General features: G+C 43.3%; 1 protein-coding gene across 1 annotated transcript in view; it reads left to right on the top strand.

The window, feature by feature from the left end:
- Sh2d4b (SH2 domain containing 4B) overlaps positions 1-12,017 on the top strand; it is an 82,835-nt gene that overhangs the window by 30,135 nt on the left and 40,683 nt on the right. The window lies entirely within an intron of this gene.

Genomic DNA, 12,017 nt, shown 5'->3' with positions numbered 1-12,017 from the left:
ACGAGGCCAGTTCATGCACCCTCTCCTCTGCTGCCCAGGGAACAATCTGGGGACCTCTCCTTGGACCTGGGACCCCCTCTAGAATCAAGTCTCTTACAAACCCTAAAATGGCTCCCTTAGTTGAGATATTTACTTCTCTGCTCCCATATCCATCCTTCCTCTATCCCACCCATCCCATTCCCCCAAACTATCCCGAATCCTCCCCTTCTCCCTTCTCTATACCCAACTCCCCTTACAGGGTCTTCTGTGTTCCACTCAACCCTACCCTGCCTTCATGGTTGCCCTATTGTCTCCTTTTACTTTTTACAGATTATGTTATGATCTATATAAATTGCTTAATTTGGTGCTCAATTGCTTAAAACACATTGATGGATTTATAAGTTTGAGTAGGCAGATTATATTTTAGTATTTCTTAATTTTTCCTTGTTGAATCAAGGGTATTTTCAGTTTGGGTTAGGATAAAATGAAAAGTGAGTATCTTTGGACAGCTTTTGGGTCTCTTCCATCCATGCGCCTCTTCAGGCCAGCCTGCAGTTGGTTTTCTCATAGTTTATTTGCAACAGTAGAGAACCCAAACCAGGGGTTTATGTATCTGGCTAAGGACTGGCTTGCGTTATTTTTATTGTATCTTTTGATGTTATGATTCTAATGTTCATAATGTAGAAATGCAATAACCACCTTTATTATATATATATATATATATATATATATATATATATATATATATATATATATATAAATTTCTTTTTTCTGGGAACCCAAGTATGGGTTGGATTTTGGGAAGTGAGGAAGCAGGGATAAACTCCTTTCTCTCAAAAAACCTACGGTAAGGAAGAGAATGTGAGTAACTCTTGCTTCAACCGCACCCAGACGACTGGGACAGAATGGTACATTTAGGAGTCTGGTGTGAGCAAGAGTAGAGAACAGAGGAGGGACGAGGAAGGAAGAAAAGTCAGCTGGTGCAAGTGATAAAAAGCCCATCAGAGGTGGAATCAGACATAAGCCCAGAAGGGTAGGTTGTGGAGTCTTTGGGTGCTAACAACAGTCTGTAATCCCAGTCATAGGAGGGTCTTCTGACCTCTGTGGATGCTGCCATACATGTGATACACAAACATACATGCAGGCCAAGCAAATATGCACATATAATAAGGATAATGGGAGAAAGGCACATAAAAAACCCTAAAACAAAACAACCCCATACCAATCCATTGTCTTGTGGCTGATGAGATTAGAATGCAATATACATGCATGTAAGATACTTCTTTAGTAAAAGAGAGAGGCTGGGGTCAGATACTATTTGATCCCTGCTACTCCTCAATTGTAAGGCCACTTCTAGTTGCTTCTCCTCAATATCATGGAACTTCTAGTTGCTTCTCCTGCTTCTTCTCAAGATCATGGAACTGAGAATGTGCTCTCTTCCTCTGTTTCCGTTAGTTTCCTTCTTCTTCTTCTTTTTTTTTAAAGATTTATTTATTTATTATGTCTACAGTATTTTCAGTACTCTGCCTGCAGACCAGAAGAGGGCACCAGATCTCATTACAGATGGTTGTGAGCCACCATGTGGGTGCTGGGAATTGAACTCAGGACCTTTGGAAGAGCAGACAGTGCTGTTAACCACTGAGCCATCTCTCCAGCCCCGTTAGTTTCCTTCTTGACTTCCAAATTCTTTGTCAATCCCCAACCTTATCCCATTTCCTTGATTTGAGGCTACTCTGCTTTTATTCCCCTTGTCCTTTACTTTTAGGTTAGAGTTCATTTTAGTGACACCCTTGCCAAACATCAGTACCTTGGTACCAATAAGATTATAAATGGTGGCCAACCTTCCCATTTCTCAGTTCTTTTGCCTCTTGAAAATTGTGAGCTCAGGGCTGAGACACGGTTGAGTGATTAAGAATATTGGCTCAGCCGGGCAATAATGCTGAATGCTTTTAATTCTAGGACTTAGGAGGCAGAGGCAGGTGGACCTCTGAGTTTGAGGTCAGGCTGGTCTATAGAATGAGTTCCGGGATAGCCAGGGATACACAGAGGAGAAACCTTAATTTGAACCATCACCCTTACCCCCCTCCCCACCCAGTAACAAACAAACAAACAAACAAACAAACAAACAAGTGAAAGAATTCTGACTGCTCTTACAGATCCAGGGAATTCAACCCCTTCTTCTGGCTTCTTCAGGCCCTGAACCCAAGTGATACAAAAATGTACAAGAAGACAAAATACCTATAGACATAAAATAAAAAAAAAATAAAAGTGTCAAAAACACTGTAGGCCCTTCACAAGGCTGTCAGGGATGTGTCAGCATGACCTGGCTCACCTTCTCCCTCTCATGGACCATCATAATCCCTGTTGTCTTTATTATTCTTTAATCCACTTGGAATTTAAGGACCACCTATTGCCATGCCCTGCCCTGTGACATAGAGAGGGCGGAGTGAATAACATGGCTCCCACCCTGTTTTTCTGGAATGTAGCATCTCACAGGGTGCAGTAGCACATAGGAACAGAAATACAGCAAAAACGTTGATTTCTTCCAGAAAAAGCATTTGTCTCTATGCCCTTTTCTGCTAGGGTTAGGCAGAACCAAGTCTTAGCAGTATGCTGTTACTGACAGGTTATCAGGAGAAGGGAGATTGACTAATTTCTGAGGGCCTTGGGCAGCCAGCACAAGGCAGTGTCCTACCTGGGTGGAATGTGAGTGTTTATGCAGCTGCCTCTTGACTGGGTTGGCCTTTGGCTGCTCAGCTTAGTGAGATGGACTTTTCCTCAGTGATCTTGGACTGGCCCAACAGTTCCGATGGAATGAGTATATTTTAGTGATTTTTGCTGTGAGGTGGAGTCATTTTAGTGAGTCCTCGAGGAGCAAGATGCAATCTTGTGGATTTGTGGTGGCAAACTGTTTTCTTTTGTTGTCTCGGTCTTTGAGAAGAGGTTTGCCTTTGTCACAGTGAATGGCCAGTCATTTTCCTTTGAGAAGGGAGGTTGCTATAGACCACTGGCTCCCTGCTACAGTCGCACTCTCAAGAGGGGAAGTAGCTGAACAATGACACTGTTGTTTAATGTTCTGCCTCCTGTCACCCATAGCTGGCTTGTGTAGAAATTTCACACTGTAGTTCCTATCCACATTGTAATGTGGGAAAATTAGCACACCAGTCCTGATCTTTCTCTAGAGGTCAGTCTCCTCACTTTGGGCTCGCTTGCCCCTACCCCCTTCATCTACATCTTGAAACTTCCAGTACTTCAGGACATAATTGTATTTGAAGGCAAAGTCCTTACAAAGGCAGTTTTAGCTAAAATGCAATCTTTAGTGTTGGTTAGGCTTGAATACAACATCACTGGTATCCTTCTGTCAGGATAATTTATGGTGCTAGCCCGGACCATAAATTATTTTTCTAGACCAGACCCCAACATAAACTCTCTCTCTTGACCGGTGTGGAGGAGATGGAAATAAAGACACAACTCACATGGCTTAATTGGGAGGGAGATTCTCAGTGGTCCCTCATAAAGTCCTGAGTTCACATCCAGAAGAATTCCTCTTGTTTATTCTCCGAACAGTTTTTATACCAACACACAAACTGAGTGGGAAAATACACCAGACCTGTCTCCTAGGTAACCAGGTGAATGGTGTTTTGTCACGTCCACATCTACCTGTCTGCTGTGTATGCTAGCTGTCACATAGGCTTGAATCAGCATCTCTATAAGGCATCCTCTAAATTACGAAGAAAGGAGCAACAACATCCTGACCTTTTGTTGGGGCAGTGACAACTTGTCTGCAGGGCTACGTGACCACCTCAGGTGGGCCCTGTGGCTTCAGAGCCTGGCTGACACACCATATAGAAATATGGGCCTACATCCTTCTAAGAAGAATAAATGGGACACAGTGTAAAACAGCAGGAAGGTGACCACCTGAGGGCTGAGGAGACTCTTCAGGATGAATCAACCCTGCTGATGTGTTAGGACTGGCCACCTGCAGAACTGCGAGGAAGCGCGTGCTTGTTCAAGCCATATAGGCAGTGCTACTTTATAACGGTGACACTTCATACAGTTTGGATCTGAGACTCCTGGCTCTGACAGGAGTCAGCTGTCTGCCTGGAAGGCCCTATGGGTGGGTGAAGTAACTGAAGTGCCTGTGGTCAGGTTGCTTTGGCTGGAATCTTGTGGACTCAGTGACACAGTGACTGTTGTCAGAATTCAGGGAGCCCAAAGGGAGGAAAAGGAAATGAGCTAGGTAAAGAATGGAGGGTTGTGCCAACATGAGGAGGGATACCCATTCTGCTAAGATTGTGGTGCAGGTGAAGTAGGGCTTTTGGTCAAAGCAGCTTACTATGCATTAGAGTTGGAAACATGGCTTACGATTTCCGATCAGTCAGGAACTGCCTTAGGATTTCCTGTGGCAAAGCTGCCCTTCCCATGTCTGTCTATCTCTGAGGGATCTTAGCAAAAAAGCTGAGAAGCCACTCTGTGTTGTCTACTGTAACCCCACATTTCTCTCATCTTGGATGTTCTGATGGTCATCGTTACTTCCTCCCTTAGATGACTGTCCCTCTGTTCCATGAGGGCTGCTCTTGTCACATTCTCCAGGCACCTCCAATGATCATGCCCAGCTGGCTTTAGCTTTCTGACCTTTGTGATGTCTCATTAGGCTTCATCTCGGCTCACTACTCTCTTTGCCTTAAATGCTCCCTCTTCCTGATTGTTCACAGGCATCCTTCCTTCTAGTTTATTATCCTAACCTTGGCTTTCTTTATTAGTCTTGTTTTCTGATTCCAACTCTTTGAGTTGTAAATGATAGTGTGTAATGATCTGTCCTGTCCCTTTAAGAGACAAGCCATGCCCACTCCCTCCCCCCACCCAAGGCAGGCTGATCTTCAGCTTCCAGCCTGAGTCCCTTCCTTTTTCATTTCCCTCTCAAAGAGTTAGCTTCTGTCTCTTGTCTCTCCCCACTTCTCCCCTTCCCCCACTTTGTTTTTTTCTCTCTCTCTCTCTCACTCTCTGCTCTTCTCCTTTTTCCCCTCCATAACTCACTAGATAAATATCCAACCTCACTCTGCGTGGCGTGCCTATCCATGTCTCTGTCTCTCACCCACCATGTGGTTCCCTGCCCAGGACCAGCCGCTTTTGGAGACCTGTGGCATGGTCTCATGGCATGCCCATCTGTCTGTCTTTTCTCTTGGGATTCGCTGCCCCTCATATGGCAGCCACTTGGGAACTGTGCCGTCCTTGCCTGGGACTGGCTGCTCTTGGGACCTGCTGTCCACTGTTGCCGCTTGGGGATCTGCAGCATTTCTGTCACTACAGCCACTTAAGGATCTTGCAGCATTTTTACTTAATCAATTACAGAGTGACCTGAGATGCCCTCTAAATCTGGTGTCTTTCAGTCATACCCCTAGGTCCTGTCTCTCTGTATGTAGAGGTCCCCTCAGTCAGTAAGCATGCTTGAGCTTTGCCCTAAAGCCCTGTGCTCCCTTAATCTCAGCATCTTATTGCAGCAGTCTCCTGTGTGACAGAAGGTCTCTCAAGCATATTCACTGTAGAATTCTGACTTTTCCACTCCAACCACAATGAGTTATAGGCTGATGTGTTCTGTAACACATGAACTTTTTCCTAGGCCATTCTGCTGTCTGGAAAATTTCTTCCCCTGAACTCGTTTGGTTATGTTCTGCTTGTAACTTGGGAGTCAGACCACATGCCCTCCCCTATGACAATTCTTCTGGTCACATAGCTATGGTAGTCTCCCAAACATGCTCATACACACTAGTCATTCTTTTGTGAAATTAATTGAACTTTAACTTATTTGTTTGGTTTTATCACCACGAGAAGGTAAACTCTTGAGTGAACGGGGACCCTGCTTCTCATACTACACCCACAGTAGGCCTGTGAGTCTCACAGATGCTCAGTAATTTTAATAAAGTCAGTTAGCTTATGTCTCTAAATTCTTAAAGAATGGATCACATGATGTTTTTAGATGTACAAATTGTTTACTGGAGAAAAGTTCTCAATCCAAACCATTTCAGAAGCAACAGCAGCAACAAAATGTCAGTAATTTTTTATTTTATTTTGTTTTGTTGTTTTGTTTTTCAAGACCGGGTGTCTCTGTGTAGCCTTGGCTGTCCTGGAACTTGCTCTGTATATCAGGCTGGCCTCAGAATTCAGAACCCAGAGATCCACCTGCCTTGTTTAGCAAGGTGTGGGTCACCACTACCCATTGTTATTTTATGTGTATGAGTATTTTATCTGCATGTGTATTTGTGTACCATGTGACTGTAATGCCCATGGAATCCAGAAGAGGGCATTGGGTTCCTCAGAGTTAGAGTTAAAGACTATTGTGAGCTTCCATGGAAGTTCTGGGAGTTGAACCCTGGTCCTCTGGAAGCCAGTTCTCTTATCTCTTAAGTCATTTCTCCAGCCCCCCAAAATGCTATTTTTTTTAAATAAAGGATTAAGAATTACAGTTATATTACCTTTTTCTTTTTAAGTCATTAATATAGTACCTAAACCTAGAAAAAATTTGCATACCATATGAACAGAAAAAAATGAGAGAGGAGAGAAAATATGAGAAAATCTCAAGACAGAGGCAAGACATTCAAAAATTCAGTGGAGGTGTAGGAAGGGTGCAGGCAGTGAGTGGGCCCAGTCCGGAACCCCAGAGGTCCAGGATTTGGAGGCACCAAATACTACAGAAATGGTATTAAAGACGTGAGGTTGCCTGCAGGTTCTTCTTGTGGAGCAGCTGAACCTGTCTACCATCATTTCATCTGCTTTGTCCTCATGATATTGAATCTATTCCTCCTTTCGACCAGAAGGAAGTGGGAAGTAAAAAGGGAAAGGCCTGAGCTGCCAGGCATAATGGAGAGAGATGTGTAGGAAGGAAAGATATCAAGTCAAGGTCTGAACCTGGAGCAGTGGGACGATAGATAGGGCTGCCTCCCGGGTGTGCAGGGAAGGTGAACAATCGTTTTGTCTCTATTAATAATTATAGCCACCTAAAACCAGCCTTTTAGCTCTGTCCCAGCAACTGAATCTCTTGTGAACTAGTGAAAAAAATACTATATTGGCCAGTAGTATGTCTGTTATCAGACTACTACCTTCTTGGAACCAGAGCTAAGCCACTGGGCTGCAGGCTAATCTGACTCCATGAAAATGAATTCTGGAGTTACTGGGACATCTGCTTAACCTTCTTGTCACTAATGAGCTGTGTAAGAAACATAGTGAACTTGTTTGTATCCTTCCACAAACCCACAATTTATTGAATAACAATTAATTTCAAAAGCTACATCAATTTTGTTCACTTTAATTCACCAACTACTACTATTACCAGAATTATTAAGATCAGAGCCTGGGGTCTGGCAGCTCTACCAAGTTGAACTTGGCCACTCATCCTCAATAGGCTGATTAAACAGACAACTAATAGTAATAAATAGAGACAGGAGATTTGTCTGATGTGGCTACACTGGGAAGAGGAGCAAATACAGAGTTTAGTGAAATGGTCCCCAGTCCATTCTCAGAGCCCTGACATGAGGTTTAGGTTTAATCAGAGGGTCAAGGGTATGCATAGCTAAGTAGTCCTGGTTAAGGTGTGATTTACCTGTTATTGACCCATCATTGTTGCCTTTACTCTGGTTTTTCATGCAAGGAGGTCTGACATGTTGTCAGAACTGTGTGATGGCAGACCAGTTCCTCAGTGTTTCATACCAGACTCCTTCTCCTAGTGTGAGATTCCTGACAATTCCAGTTTCTTGGGGACCATTGTTCTAAGTCTTGTAGTCAAAGGGGAGGAGCACAAATGTTTCTTCATTCCTTCAGAGAGCTCTATATATTGATTTCACTTGATAGACATGGCCAATAGCAACCCCTGGTTCTTTTGTTTTAATATTATTACTATTAACACATTGCATTTCACAAGGCAGAGTAGTAAGCATATTCTAAGACTGGCTTTGAGGAGGTCAAAGAGGCTATGTAGATGTAAGGGAAAGTTTCAGTAAAGGACCTGACTAGTAGTTTTACAAGCCCCAGCTGTAGAGCTGTTCAAAGCACAGAGTAGTCAGGTGTCAGGTAGCAGGCACTTTTGAACGTTCTTTTACAGTTGGGCACATGTCCTAGGAAAGAGAAACTGCTTTAGCTGTTCAGCCTGTGGACAAAGGCAGAAGAAGTCCTTTGCTGTAGCAATTTTTTAGGATGAAACTTGTGATAAGTGACTGGTTGGTGATCTTTATGCATCTACATCTTGGTCTTCTATACTCCTCTTTATAGTCGAAGGTGAAAGACTTACATCTGGTGTGATTAATAAACTCATGTATGGTGTTTCCAATATGATTCCACATATATACATGTGTGATAACTTATTGGTACAAATACATTATTTATCAGTTTGTGTCTCACAATGGTGGTTGTTTACTTGAATAAACAAGTTATAATGTTATTAATGTCATTGTGATAGTTTGAAAGAAAATGGCTCCCAAAGGGAGTGGCACCATTAGGAGGCGTGGCCTTGTTGAAGGAGGTGTGTCACTGTGGGGGCAGACTTTGAGGTCTCTTTTGCTCTAGCTTTCCTGTTGGAATATTATCTTAACTAGATAATTAACGTGGTGTGTTTGTTTATGTTGTGGGATATTACTTTAGTTGTGTAAAGGTGTGTTATATTTGTATATGCTGCATTTGTTTAATGATGTAAGGATGTGTTACATTTGTTTTTGCTGCATTTGTTTAATTATGTAAAGGTGCATTGCCTAAGGCACCTCATTGGTCTAATAAAAAGCTGAATGGCCAATAGCTAGGCAGGATAGGGATAGGTGGGGCTGATAGGCAGAGAGAATAAGTAGTAAGAGAAATCTAGAGAAACTCTCAAAAGAGAAGAAGGAGAAGGGAACTAGGGAGAAAGAGAGGGGCATGCTTGGGGCCAGAAGCCAGCCAGCCAAACAGGAGAAGCAGGAAAGTAGGACAAATAGAAATAAAAGCAAAAATACCTGAAGCAAAAACATAGATAAAAAGAAACAGATTAAAATAAGAGCTAAGCTAAGGCCGAGCATTTATAACATATAGTAAGTCTCCGTGTCATGATCTGGGAGCTGGTTGGTGACCCAAAAGAAAAAGCCTGGTGCACTTCCCTCAGTGTGACAGTCAGTTGACTTTTGTTGCTTACAAGACGGAGCACTCTCAGCTCCCAGCACGACATCTGGCAGCATGCGGCCATGCTCCCCACCATGCTGATAAAGGACTGAACCTCTGAACTATAAGCTGCCACGCCAAGTGTCTTCTCTGTAATATAGAGTTGCTGTGGTCATGGTGTCTCTTCCAGCTATAGCAACTCTAAGACAGTGGTCTTATCCTACCACTTAGGCTTAGGCTAGAGTAACTCAGGTCAAAACCAGTCCTTTGGGAATGGTGCGAGAGCTTAGCCCTCTGTCTACTTAGTCTAAGGAACTGAATCCCATCCCTGGGATCCACCTTGCGGAACAAGAGAATCATCTCCCACTAACAGTTCTCTGATCGCTACCTAAGTGCCATGTCATGCATGTGCCCCCCCATATAAACATGCATACAAATTAAGCTTTAAAGATGTAATAAGAAACTCTTGTGTGGAATATTATGTTAAGGTGTATTACATTCGTTTATGCTGTGGAACATGTGTTTAATGATGCAACAATGTGTTGTACTCTTTTATCTTGTAATTGTTGAACTCCATGAAGCTATGTGACTTTGCCTGTCCAAAACACCTGATAGGTCTGATAAAGAGCTGGACGGCCAATAGCCAGGCAGGAGAAAGGGTAGGCGGGGACGGCAGGCAGAGAGAATAAATAGGAGACATCTGGGAAGAGAAGACCAAGGGAGCAAGAAAAGAAGGAGAAGAGGAGGACATTAGCAGCCAGCTACACAGCCAGCTACAGAGTAAGAAGTAAAAAAAAGGTATATAGAATATATATATATACCTTTATGTAGTATATAGAAAGATTAAAAACCCAGAGGCGAAAAGTAGACAAGATATTTTTAAAAATGCTGGCTAGAAACAAGCCAAGCTAAGGCCAAGCATTCATAAGTAAGAATAAGTCTCAGTGTGATTTATTTGGGAGCTGAGTGGTGGGCCCCCCAAAAATAAAAAGAACAAAAAGCAAAGATTAAAGAAACAACCACCAACACCCTTGCTTTAGAAAACGCAGTATTTCAAGGCTAGCACAGCCTGAAAGCTGCTGTTCCACACAGTTGAGGACACAGACTGTGTCCTCACTCATATAATAGAGAGAGAAACAGAGAACATGAAAAACAAATTAAAAGGGACCAGAGTTCATACAGGACCTTGTCTGGCCTTGGAAGAAAGGGCTGCCCCTCTCCTATCCGCTGGGAAAGGAACCGGAGGAAGAAATTGACAAATAAGTCACTTCAAACCATGACTTCGCATAAAGCATGAGGCTTAGGTCAGGGGATTTAAGGACAATTCTGTCTGCAGCCTGCTCACTGTTGGCTCCTGGTCAGATACCACTCAGGGACAATAGGAGATTCTGGATAATCTTACAGAAAGGAGCCCCAAAACCTTCCACCTGCTCGTTCTTCAAAGAAATGGTTGGTTCCTTATGTAATAGCTACAGAGTGAAACTCGTCTCTCAGTGAGGTTGGCTATATACTCAACTTCCCATTCAAGTCTGACTTTCTTCTTCACTGTGAACAGACAGGGAAAGACTATCTGAAGAAAGCCTTCCTTTTCTAGAAGTGGCAGGCACAAAGTCAAATAAATGCAACCGAACACAAAAGAAATAGGTCTCAGCCAGAGCAGGGAGAAAGACAAAGGCCTCAATCTTCAGAGAGCTAGGCTCTCACACTTCTGAAATAAATACAGGATGCAGCCACATGAAGGAGGCAGTGAGCAAATAAGAATGGGGGCTTAAAAAAATCACACATACTACAACGGAAAGAAAACAGCTCACAACTGGTGAAGCAGTTGGAAGAGAGAATCAGCGACTTCAACAAGGAGGCAGAACAAGAAAAGACAAGACGTGGAAAGTAAGAGAGAAAAGATGGAGTCTTTACGAGGCTGACTCAGGCTGCCTGGTACTAGACAATGGGAGTCCCATAGAAAGAGAAGTGAGAAAACTCATCCAGGCAGAGGGGAAGTACTGTACTGGGCAGACACGGGACTCTAGCCTGCAGACAACCCTCAGCACATCATTGAGAATGCTGTAGAATCGACAACCAAACATGACAAAACAAGATAGTATAAGACAAAGTATCACTGAGGCCAGTCTGGTCTATAAAAGTGAGTTTCAGAACAGCCAAGACTGTTGTTATACAGAGACACCCGCCCCTCTCAAAAAATAATAAAAAGGCAAAAGCCCTCATATAGAGGCTGGACAAGGCAACTCAATAAGAGAAAAAGAGTCCCAAGAACATACCGAAGAGTCAGAGATAAAGCTGCTCCCAATGTTAGGAGTACCACAGAAGCACCATGCTAACAGCTTTATCACATACACAGAGGATTTCGTGCAGAGCCATGCAGGTCCCGTGCTTGCCTCTTCAGTCTCTGAACCCATATAAGCCCTGCTTAATAGATTCAGTGGGCCATGTTTTGCTTCTTTCTGAAGGAAATGGAAGGGGAGTGGAGGGAGGGGAAACTGTGGTTGGGTTATATTGGAAAAGAGAAGAGTCTATTTTCAATAAAAACAAGAACAAAAAAAGGGGGAAAGGAAAGAAAAGAAAATTCTTTAGAATACCCATGGTAAGAAGACTCTGCAGATATCCAGGGAGAAAACAAGTCCCCTATGCAGCGGATGAAGAAGTGCCAGCAATGCTGGAAGACAAGGTAGCAATGTTTTTTAATTAATCAGGTTCTGTGCTCAGCTAAATTAGTAGCTGAGTGAGAGGCTGGCATAGCAATATTTTCAGGCAAACACTCAGAAAGTGGCTCAGTGTATCCTGAGATAAGTGACTACAGAGGGAAAGCAGCTACCGGTGAAACAGGGCTCTGTCTCAGAGAAGGTTCAGAGGAGGGTCCTGGAGTATGGGCGGAGAGGTATCTAGGAAGCAGCCTACACCACCCA

Source organism: Myodes glareolus, chromosome 5 (assembly GCF_982192425.1).
Source record: "Myodes glareolus chromosome 5, mMyoGla1.1, whole genome shotgun sequence".
In the NCBI taxonomy this organism is placed as follows: Eukaryota; Metazoa; Chordata; class Mammalia; order Rodentia; family Cricetidae; genus Myodes; species Myodes glareolus.
This window is presented reverse-complemented; position numbering and strand designations above follow the sequence as displayed.